Source organism: Mauremys reevesii, linkage group 7 (genome assembly GCF_016161935.1).
Source record: "Mauremys reevesii isolate NIE-2019 linkage group 7, ASM1616193v1, whole genome shotgun sequence".
NCBI classification, from domain to species: Eukaryota; Metazoa; Chordata; order Testudines; family Geoemydidae; genus Mauremys; species Mauremys reevesii.
In genome coordinates this window covers 65,855,425-65,865,152 of record NC_052629.1, presented here as the reverse complement: position 1 = coordinate 65,865,152, position 9,728 = coordinate 65,855,425, and positions in this window count along the sequence as shown.

The window sequence follows — 9,728 nt, the reverse complement described above, 5'->3', positions numbered from 1 at the left end:
TGCTTACAATCAGACATAAAAATTCAAGAGTATCAAAGCACACTGTTATTGAAAAAGTGCTGACTTTCTCATTTTTACTGTATAATTATAAAATAAATCAATGGGAATATAAATATCATACTTACAGATAATGACTTGTTCATACTGCTCTATATACTGAAATGCATGAAATTTTAGTTTGTTCTGACTTCACTAATGCTTTTTATGTAGCCTGTTGTAAAACTAGGCAAATATCTGGATGAGTTGATGTACCCCCTGGAAGACCTCTGCGTACCCCTAGGGATACATGTACCCTTGATTGAGAACCACTGCAGTAAGGTACTGTTATGCTCTGAAAAGTGGCTCTGTAAAATACTCTATCCCAATCCATCTCATCCTGATAATTGGTTGATAATTGTCTGTTTGGATGCACTGTTTAAATTGTGCCCCATCATGCATAAATGCAGACCAGTGCGGGGATCTGCATGAAAAGGAGGATGGTTAGTTTGGAGTCCACATGGCATGAGGAGCTTGTTCACTGGGGCCTGTGCTTGCAGCAGAGCTTGCAAGTCTGTGCCCCGACCAGTCTGCATGTGTGACTCCTCTCCATGTGCAATAGGGTGGCAAAGGTGATCAGGCCTGGCTTGACAAAGCCCTGGCTGGGATGATTTAGTTGGCGGTTGGTCCTGCTTTAGGCGGGGGGTTGGACTAGATGACCTCCTGAGGTCTCTTCCAACCCTAATCTTTTATGATTCTATAACTGGGGCTCCCCAACAACCTGCCAAGAGGCAGACTGAGGACAACCCAGAAGCATGCATGCAGGAGCGTTCAAACGCTGTGGGATGCCTTCCTAGTGCAAGTGACCCTCTGCCCTCAGCCCCAGTCTGCCTCACGTCTGAGGTGAATAATTTCCACATTTGTTAGTAACTCTGAAATAAAGGACATTTAAGAGGTATTTTCTCATGCTCGCAGGCCCTGGGTTTAAACACAGGGGGGACTATGGACAGAGTCTTTTCAGTGAAGGGCCCTCTGCTTTGGCTGGCACCCCTTTGGGTCCAACATGGCCCTAAACCAGGAGTCTTGGCAAGCTTGCAGCAGAAAGCTGGTAGTGTGGTTAGGGAGCTATCCTGGCACTCAGGAGACCTGTGTTTGTTTCCCTCTTCTGCTCCAAAGTCCCTGTGTGATGCTGGACAAGTCTCTCTGTACTTCATTTCCCCTTTGTGAGAAGAGGATAATATTAGTTAGATGTCTGGTAATCAGGGCAATAGAAGCATTGCAGAGCAATGTCTTCTCTGAGGCTGTCCCTGAAGGACAGGGTGATGGTGGGGAGCCATTAGAGTTAAGAAGACCAACATTTTCAAATGTGGCCACTGATTTTGGGTGCCTCAGTGTTTAGCTATCTACTGTCTAGCACTGAAATGTAGAGGCTGCTTTTAAACATCTGCAGGGTGTGTTGGCTTTACAGCACCCAACAGCCTGCCAGGCACTTTACAAAGCATGCAGGAGACACATCCTCGGCCCTAAATCTAATACCCAGGGTTTAGCTGTTTAGATCCTCAAGAGACCTAAGGGAGATAGGCACCCAACTCCAATTGACCTCCAAAGGCACCTAACTCCCTTATGTTTCATTGAAAATGCCCAGGCAAGATGCTTAAACTGAGCTGAACTGTGTTAAACAGCATTTGATGCCATAGCCTGGGGCAGCCTGTTCTATTCAGCTTCTGTAGGGCTTATTGTCTATCAGGAATGTATATTCATGACAGGGTTACACACAGACCATGTAGCTTACTAGACTCCTTCTTACAAGTGCTTTCTGGTTTCATTTAATTTCGAATCACTCAGCTGCTTAAACATTCATCTTTTCAGGAACATACCCATAAAGCATCACAGTAAAATTCATCCCCCAGCACTGCATCAGTGGAATTAAGTCATTAGAAACACTCAATATATCTTACAAAAAACCCACACTCTACTGATATGCAATTGGCATCACTTATTAAAATTTTGCCCTTTGAACTTTGCCCCCAAATTATGAACAGTACTAGATTAATCTTCGACCCCATCGAGCCTAGGCAGTGACTGATCCCAAAATCCTTGTTTATATGAGTAACTCTTATTCACATGAGTAGCCCTGTTGACCTAAGCGCAACTCCTTGTGTGATTAAGGGCCGCATGTCTGAGACTTATGTACCCGATTTGAACTCCATAGAGGCAACAGGCGAGGTTGCGCCCTATTAATTTGCATTAATTGTTGCAACCCTTTGCTCCAACAAGAAGACCAGATCACATAACGGCATTTGGGGAACAATTATGGGAGATCCCTACAGCACATCATTGCATGTTGATGACATGTTACTGGGCATGCCACTAATCTCTAGGCAGTGAACTAGAGGAGGATCTACAAAAAAGGCACAAAGATTTAAATTAGGAAGCACTTAAAGTGGAGGACTACATGGGAAAAGTAATGGAACGCCTGCTTAAATAAAACATGGCAATTGTGTTCAAGTTAGGGAAGAGGCTAATGGAGATTTTATGCCTCAGGTCCTATAAATAATTCTCTACCATCACAGAACAATTAGTAATTCTACTGTATGTCATCACAGAATTGCTGAGAAAATCCTGGCTGTCAGTTTTGTGGGAAAACGCCCTGGGAGCTGAAGCCGTTAGGCAGAAAAGGGATGACTTTCTCCCCCCTGCAGCCATCTCCTTAGATCATTTATCAGTGTGTAGGAAGGTAGACCATTTACATGTGTCTCTAGCACTTTACTGAACCAGCAATCACGTTCCCATTCCGTTGTTTTAGGGCCTGATTCACTGGTGTGATCCAGATGTTCCAACAGTGCAAAGCAGCTGTAAACCCAGTTTAACTATCCCTGGAAGAGACCTCCCCCAAGACTGGGGAAATCTCCTAGTGGTGTAGAGCTGTTGTAGTGACAACTACAGCAATCTCACTGATGGCTGCCAGAATAGGGGCATGCCTGGACAAAAAGAGATACAGACAAGGTTCCCCCGTGAATACTTGATCTGCAGTTACCAGAATAGATCCTTGGAACTTTTTGTAGCTGGGCATGAATTAGAATAATCTTTAGGGACTGGACTGGTTTAAAGACATCTTTTACTCCCGTCTGGTCTTGCACCATGAGCAAATTGGTCAAGCCAGAGAATCTGGCTTATGAAGGTGAAGGCAGCTTTACAGTGTGTCAGTGGAATCTAGATGCGGACACATTGTAGCTCTCAATGATTAAACCACAGTACTCTAACTAGACAAAGCTTGCAGACCAAAATCTGGGAAAGAAAAAGAACCTGGAGTTTAAGTCTTTAAAGACTGATTCAATCTGCTCAAATATTTCTTTGTAGGCAGTTTTAGCATGTGCATATTTTATGCCTGATTCACACTAAAGATCTTGCCATGTGAGTCGTGCCTCTGCACTGGGGGTTTCTTGAGACATCACTGAATTATGTGGCAGTGCATGAAATTGTAGGACAGGCTTTCTCCCCTCCCCTGTACTCCCATGCTTCATCCTTGAGCTACAAGAGGAGAATTGTGACCTCAGACTGTCTTTTGCATATTAGTACAAAAGTGCCATTCTTTTCCATGCCAGTTTAACTTTACAGGTGTCTGGCCTGGGGCATTTTGGTACGAATTGCCAGGATATAGATTTCACATGAGAGTATGGCCATAAAATCATGTTGACATAAAGCCACTAGTGAAAGTGAATTAAAATGGCATTCTTATGCAAACACAACATAAGAGCAATATGGTATCTTGCTTTCTTGTCTTCTGTGGGCTTATCAGAACATAAATATTATGGAAAGTTAGCCCTCTCCCCATCATGAATGTTGTGTCTAGCTTTCTGTTAAAAACTCCGTTTTGACCTTCCCCCTTCGACTTCCCCAAAATTCATCCCAAATCATGTAACAATATCACATATAGAGCCGAGTGAAAATCAGAATTTCCGTCCTGTGGGAAATTCTGGTATTCCACCTTTTGTTTTCATCCCAAATTGGGAGAAAAAGTAAAAATCTCCAAATTTTAATGGAAAGTTCAGAAAATTTTCAATTCTGAAATCTCAAAATGTTTGGGAGATGTAGTCTGGCAAGGAGTCCGGCCCATAGGGGAGAACGGGGGCAGGAAGCATGTGAACTACAACTCCCATGAGGCACCACAGCTTTTGCTTTTGTTTCAATTTTCTTAATGGGAAAATCGAAAAGTATGGGCAAAATTGAAATCTTCACATCGGAAATGTTGATGTTTGTGGAAACTGCATTTTCCAGTGAAAAAAATCACCTTGAATAGTCTTGTGTGGGTGCTCCACTGCCAAAGAGGAAAGCTCAAAGTGAATGGATTAGACCCAGCATTTGTGGGATGTGTTTGCTTGAAAACCCAGCGGCATTTACTGTTTAAATAAATAAGTTAGCACAGTTTTCAATTACTGAAATGTCATATCACACAAACAGCAGGGCCTGGAAATACATGGCTTGTGTGGTTTCTACTGGGTCTCAGTGAAGCCTTCTGTGATTAATTGTGTGGTTAATTGCAGAGTTATTCAATTGCATTCTGATAACCTAAAATCACAGGGCAACTTCATTCTTGGAATATTTGTGCCAGCTCTTGCCATAGGGAGTGTTTTTCTTAAAGCCCCATCTCCTGGAGTCATGTGATTATGTGAGACTGTCAGCTGTCATTACAATAAAAAGTAAGTTTCTAGCCTTCGTGGTTGCAGAGAAAAGTTTCAAAGTGTGAACTCTAAATGCTCAAAACCAGAAGACAAATAAAAAGAACCCAGAATGTATTATTTTAAAAAATCTCACAATATTAAAGCCCATCTCCTGATTTTTTGGGGTTCTGACTCCTGCTTTTTGAACATTTGGGGCTGGCCGTACTGGTACATGGTCTGGTGTGAGAGCTAAACTCGTTGAGTGAGAAGGGGTTGGGGAAACCTACAGAAAAATGTTTTAGGGTGTTTTTCAAGCCAGGCTTTTGGCTTGGTCTGTCTCTGCTATTGAGATCTCCTTGTTAATTCTTTCCATCTAGTCCACACCCTTAACTATGTCTTTCCCCTTTTCTCTCTCTCTTCCTCTGCCTCATGGGATTTTTGTGCCATTGTCACATGACACACTCCTCACAATCTCCTTCAAGCTTCCTCAGTTCCTAGATACCACACACACAGCTGTCTGGTTCACACTTCCCACATGCCTGGTCACTATTCCCTCACATGTGTGTTTCAAGTTTCCCTGTGTACATTTCACACTGCAGAGCTAAAGGTCATGCACATCAGAGGTGTCAAGAGAAATGGATTGGGACTTTATGGAATAGCATTTATTTGCTGGTAAATATTTCTTCCTTCCCTTCCAATTTTCCCCCATCAAACAGTTGGGTGGTGGCAGGAGGGAAGCAGCATTTGAAACTGTTTCTTTCATGAAATAATAGGAGGAGAAATTGAATAATCATCTTTGACAATATCCAGATACAGAGTTCCCATCAGTCAGTCTGGTGAAACAGCTATTGTGATAGGAAGGTTATACCTAGCTATGAAATCTGCTTTTCCAGCTGTTACCTGAATGTCAGCATGTGCCGGTGGGTGCTTTGGGCGTAGAAATGTTATTGTCTAAGGCAGTGTTTTCTTAACCTTTTTGATACCAGGGACCAGCTTGCTGCCTTCCTAAACTGTGCCAGGGAGATCTCAGGGACTGGTGCTGGTCCAAGGACTGGTACTCTGGTCCAAACTGAAAGTAGACTAATTTGAAAAGCAAATTAGATGATCAAACAGCCAAGAGACCATGTGACCTGTAGCACCTCTGGGCTGTCCAGACTTTTTCTCTATCACACACCTCATGAATTTGAGAACAGAAAACTAACATTACAGGCTCTGTCTAGTTATTCCAGATTCCTTGAAGCAGCTCTGAAGATGCCACAACTTGTAGCTAAGGCACAGAACAAGGTGTTACAGATCAAGGGGTTATTTATAGTTGTGCTACACATTTTAAGAAATAGGTATTATCTCAGTATTAGTTTGACCTGCTTAACATAGGACATAAAATTTCACCAGGCAAGCATCCTGGATCAAGCCTATATCTTATGGTTGAGCTACAACATATGTTTAGAAGATATACAATCTTCATTTAAAGACTTCAAGTGATAGACCATCTACTGCATCCCTTGTTAAATTGGTTCAAGAGTTAACTCCCCGCACTGGGGTTTGCCATAGGCACTGACTCTGGGTGCTCCGGGGCTAGAGCACCCACAGAAAAAATAATAGTGGATCAGCTCCTCCCTCTCTCCCTGCCCCAAGCCTCCTGTCTGCCAGCGGGCCCCACTAATCAGCTCCTCCCCCTCCCTCCCAGCTCCTCCTGCCCACTGTGATCAGCTGTTCAGCGGCGTTCAGCAGGTGCTGGGGTGGAGTGGGAGGAGCGGGGGCAGGAAGAGGCAAGGGGAGGGGTTGGAATGGCACAGGGTAGGGGTGAAGGTTTGGGGGAAGGGATGGAGTGGGGGTGGGGCCTGGGACAGAGCAGAGCGGGCAAGCACACCCTCCCCCCCGGGATCTGGGGAAGTTGGCGCCTCTGGAGTTTGCATTATGTGAATCCGAATCAATGTGCATTTCTGAAGCACGGGGAGCTTCACATTACTGTAACTTGGCTTGTATACTGAGGCTGAGAGCAAACCAGCAACTCCTCCTAGTGAGGCCTCACTTACCACCAGAAAGCTCTCACAGTTCTGCAGTGCTGTCCTCCCTTCCCTTCTAGCAGGGCCTTGACAATAATCCAACATTAAACAACATCACATCCTTGGAAGCCTTTTCCTGCCCTGGCTTTTAGGGCCTGAATTAACAGGGCCAGTCATAAATCAGGCTGACACCAGGAGATAGCAATAACTCATGCCAGAGGCAGCTTTAAAGAGAACTGAAGCCCCAGACGAAGTACAGTTATGGGCATTTTAAGTGCACGAATGAGGTTGAAAGGGAACAGATGGCAAACTCCCGCCGCAGCCTGGACAGGGTAAGCATGCAGATCTGCTGGCTTTCCAGGGAGAAATCTGTTTTGACACCTTAATGGTAAGCATGTCTTGCCCAGACTGATGGATGTATGATAAATACCCCTTTCCTTACTGCACAATTGCTTGGCAAGGTTGGATGCTGTGCGAATCACTGTACATGGCAGAGTGATGTCAGCACTTAGTTGGGATACCTGATGGGTGGCAGGAAAAGGAAAAAGCAGGACGAATGACTGTCTGGACAGCCTGAGAAATGGAGCGGGAAAGTGAGGATGGACGGAAGAATTTAATCCATTCCCACCAAGAACCGCGCTGGGAACTTGCCAGGAGCTCAGCCGTGGAAACGTGCAGAAAATGGAGCAGATGGAAGCTGCCTTCAGCTTTAATGCAGGCACAGCCAACAGAAACGGAAGGTTCCAGCATGTAGTGCTCCTTCCAGCTCTCTGTTTGTTCTGGGGCCTGTACTTTTCAAAGGCCTCACGTTCCTCACGGGAAGGGCAGCAGAGATTCCAGGGCTTGGTTCTGTTTCACAGCCTGTATTTTGGACACCTCGTGTTAAAGTGCTGTGCTGCTCTGAAAAGCGACACAGAGAAAATAGTTCCCGGGGTGCTGGCGACAGCGCCACTCACCGAGTCTCAAGTCAAATGTACTCCGTTTACAAGCAGGGCTGACCTTTTGTGAGCCTGGCGCCAAACATATTTGTGGGCCCCCATGGAGGCAATGGTGCCTGGCACGGGGAGGTCAGACCGCAGAGCAAGGGGCCAGCCAAAAGCAATGGGGCATGGCATGGGGAGGTCAGTCACCAGAGCAAGGGGCCAGCCAAAGGCAATGGGGCAAGGCATAGCAGGGATGGCTCTGCTCTGCCCAGCCCAATGCGAGGACACTATTTACAAACCAGCAGTTGCCAGATGTACAGTGGCCCACCCAGCCCTGTGCTGCCAGAGTGCCCCTTCTCCTTGGGGGCCGACCCACACCATGCCACACAGCCCGCCCACCCCTCCCCACACCGCCCCGACTCCCTATGGCCAGAGCCCCCCTGGACCTACTATGCCCAGCGCCCCCCCTCCACCCCAGAAATGCACAGCGCCCTGCACACCACCACCCTTGCCCAGCACCCCCCTGCCAACAGCCCCACCACAACTGCCCAGCACCCCCCACAGAACCCCCACTCCCTAGTGCCCCAACACACACTGATCTTCCTCACCCCCTCACAGCCCAGCACCCCCATCAGACCCTTCAGAGACCCACTCCCCCATGCCCTGCCTCCCGGCCGCACTCACCTGCTCTGCTGGGAGGTGACTGTGTCTGCCGGGCTGAGCCGGCAGCACAGCCAGGGCTGGTCCCAGGGTGGGGAATCGCTCCAGCCCTCAGGATTGACACGATCTACCAGGGCCTACCCTGGCCGAGCTCCCTCAAGACGCACTTGCCTGGAGGGGCCCAGCCAAGCCCCACACACTGTTCCCCCTGTGACATTACAGTCTATATGATTTTATAAAAATTGGATGAGTGAATATAATGTAACTGGAATATGCTTCATGCAAAAGGTCTCTTGTAAGGTATCATTACGAAGCTTATTGTCTACTGAGTGTGGTCATCCTATTTGTATAAAGGTATCACTCTTGTATCTGAAACTAGAAATATGAAATATAACTCTGAGGGCCTATTGTAATTATGCAAAGTGTGGGGCATTAATGGTGGTTTGGAATCTTAATGGCTCCCATCAACCAGGACAATTGACTGGATGGTTCTGTTTGCAAGCAGGCTTTCCTGTGAGTCAGGCTGGGAGGAATGAAGGCTTGGGGTTTTACAGTGACATGTCACATGAACTGGAATCCATCTTTAACCTGGTGCTTTTCCAGTGTATGTGTGTGTGTGTGTGGGGGGGGGGGGGGTGGAAACCCAGAGGGACAAAGGATTCCTGCCTTATGCAAAAGATATATAAATGGGTGGAACAGAACAGAGAAGGAGCCATCATGAAGAATCCCCTAGTTACCACTTGAGATGGAATAAGAGCTGTACCAGGGGAAAGAATTGTGCCCAGGACTGGAAGGGGTCCAGTCTGAGGAAAAAACTTACTGAAGCATCTCTGAGGGTGAGATTATCTGTATTCAGTTTGATTAGACATAGATTTGCGCATTTTATTTTATTTTGCTTGGTGAATTACTTTGTTCTGTCTGTTACTGCTTGGAACCACTTGGCTCCTACTTTCTGTATTTAATAAAATCACTTTTTACTTATTAATTAACTCAGAGTATGTAGTAATACCTGGGGGAGAAAACAACTGTGCATATCTCTCTATCAGTGTTATAGAGGGCGAACAATTTATGAGTTTACCCTGTATAAGCTTTATACAGGGTAAAATGGATTTATTTGGGTTTAGACCCCATTGGTCGTTGGGGATCTGAGTGTTAAAGACAGGAACACTTCTGTTAGCTGCTTTCAGGTAAACCTGCAGCTGTGGGGCAAGTAATTCAGACCCTGGGTCTTCGCTGGAGCAGATGGGTGTGTCTGGCTCAGCAAGACAGGGTGCTGGAGTCCTGAGCTGGCAGGGAAGGCAGGGGTAGAAGTAGTCTTAGCACATCAGGTGGCAGGTCCCAGGGGGTTTCTATGATCCAACCTGTCACACACCCTACCCCCACCTGGCTGAAACTGGCCGGGCTTCTGCACCAGTCCCAGGTGGCTCAGCTCCGGGGAGACAGGTGGGGCCCCACAGGTGGTGGGAAGCAGAGACTGCCTGGAGCCAGAGGTGCACTGGGAT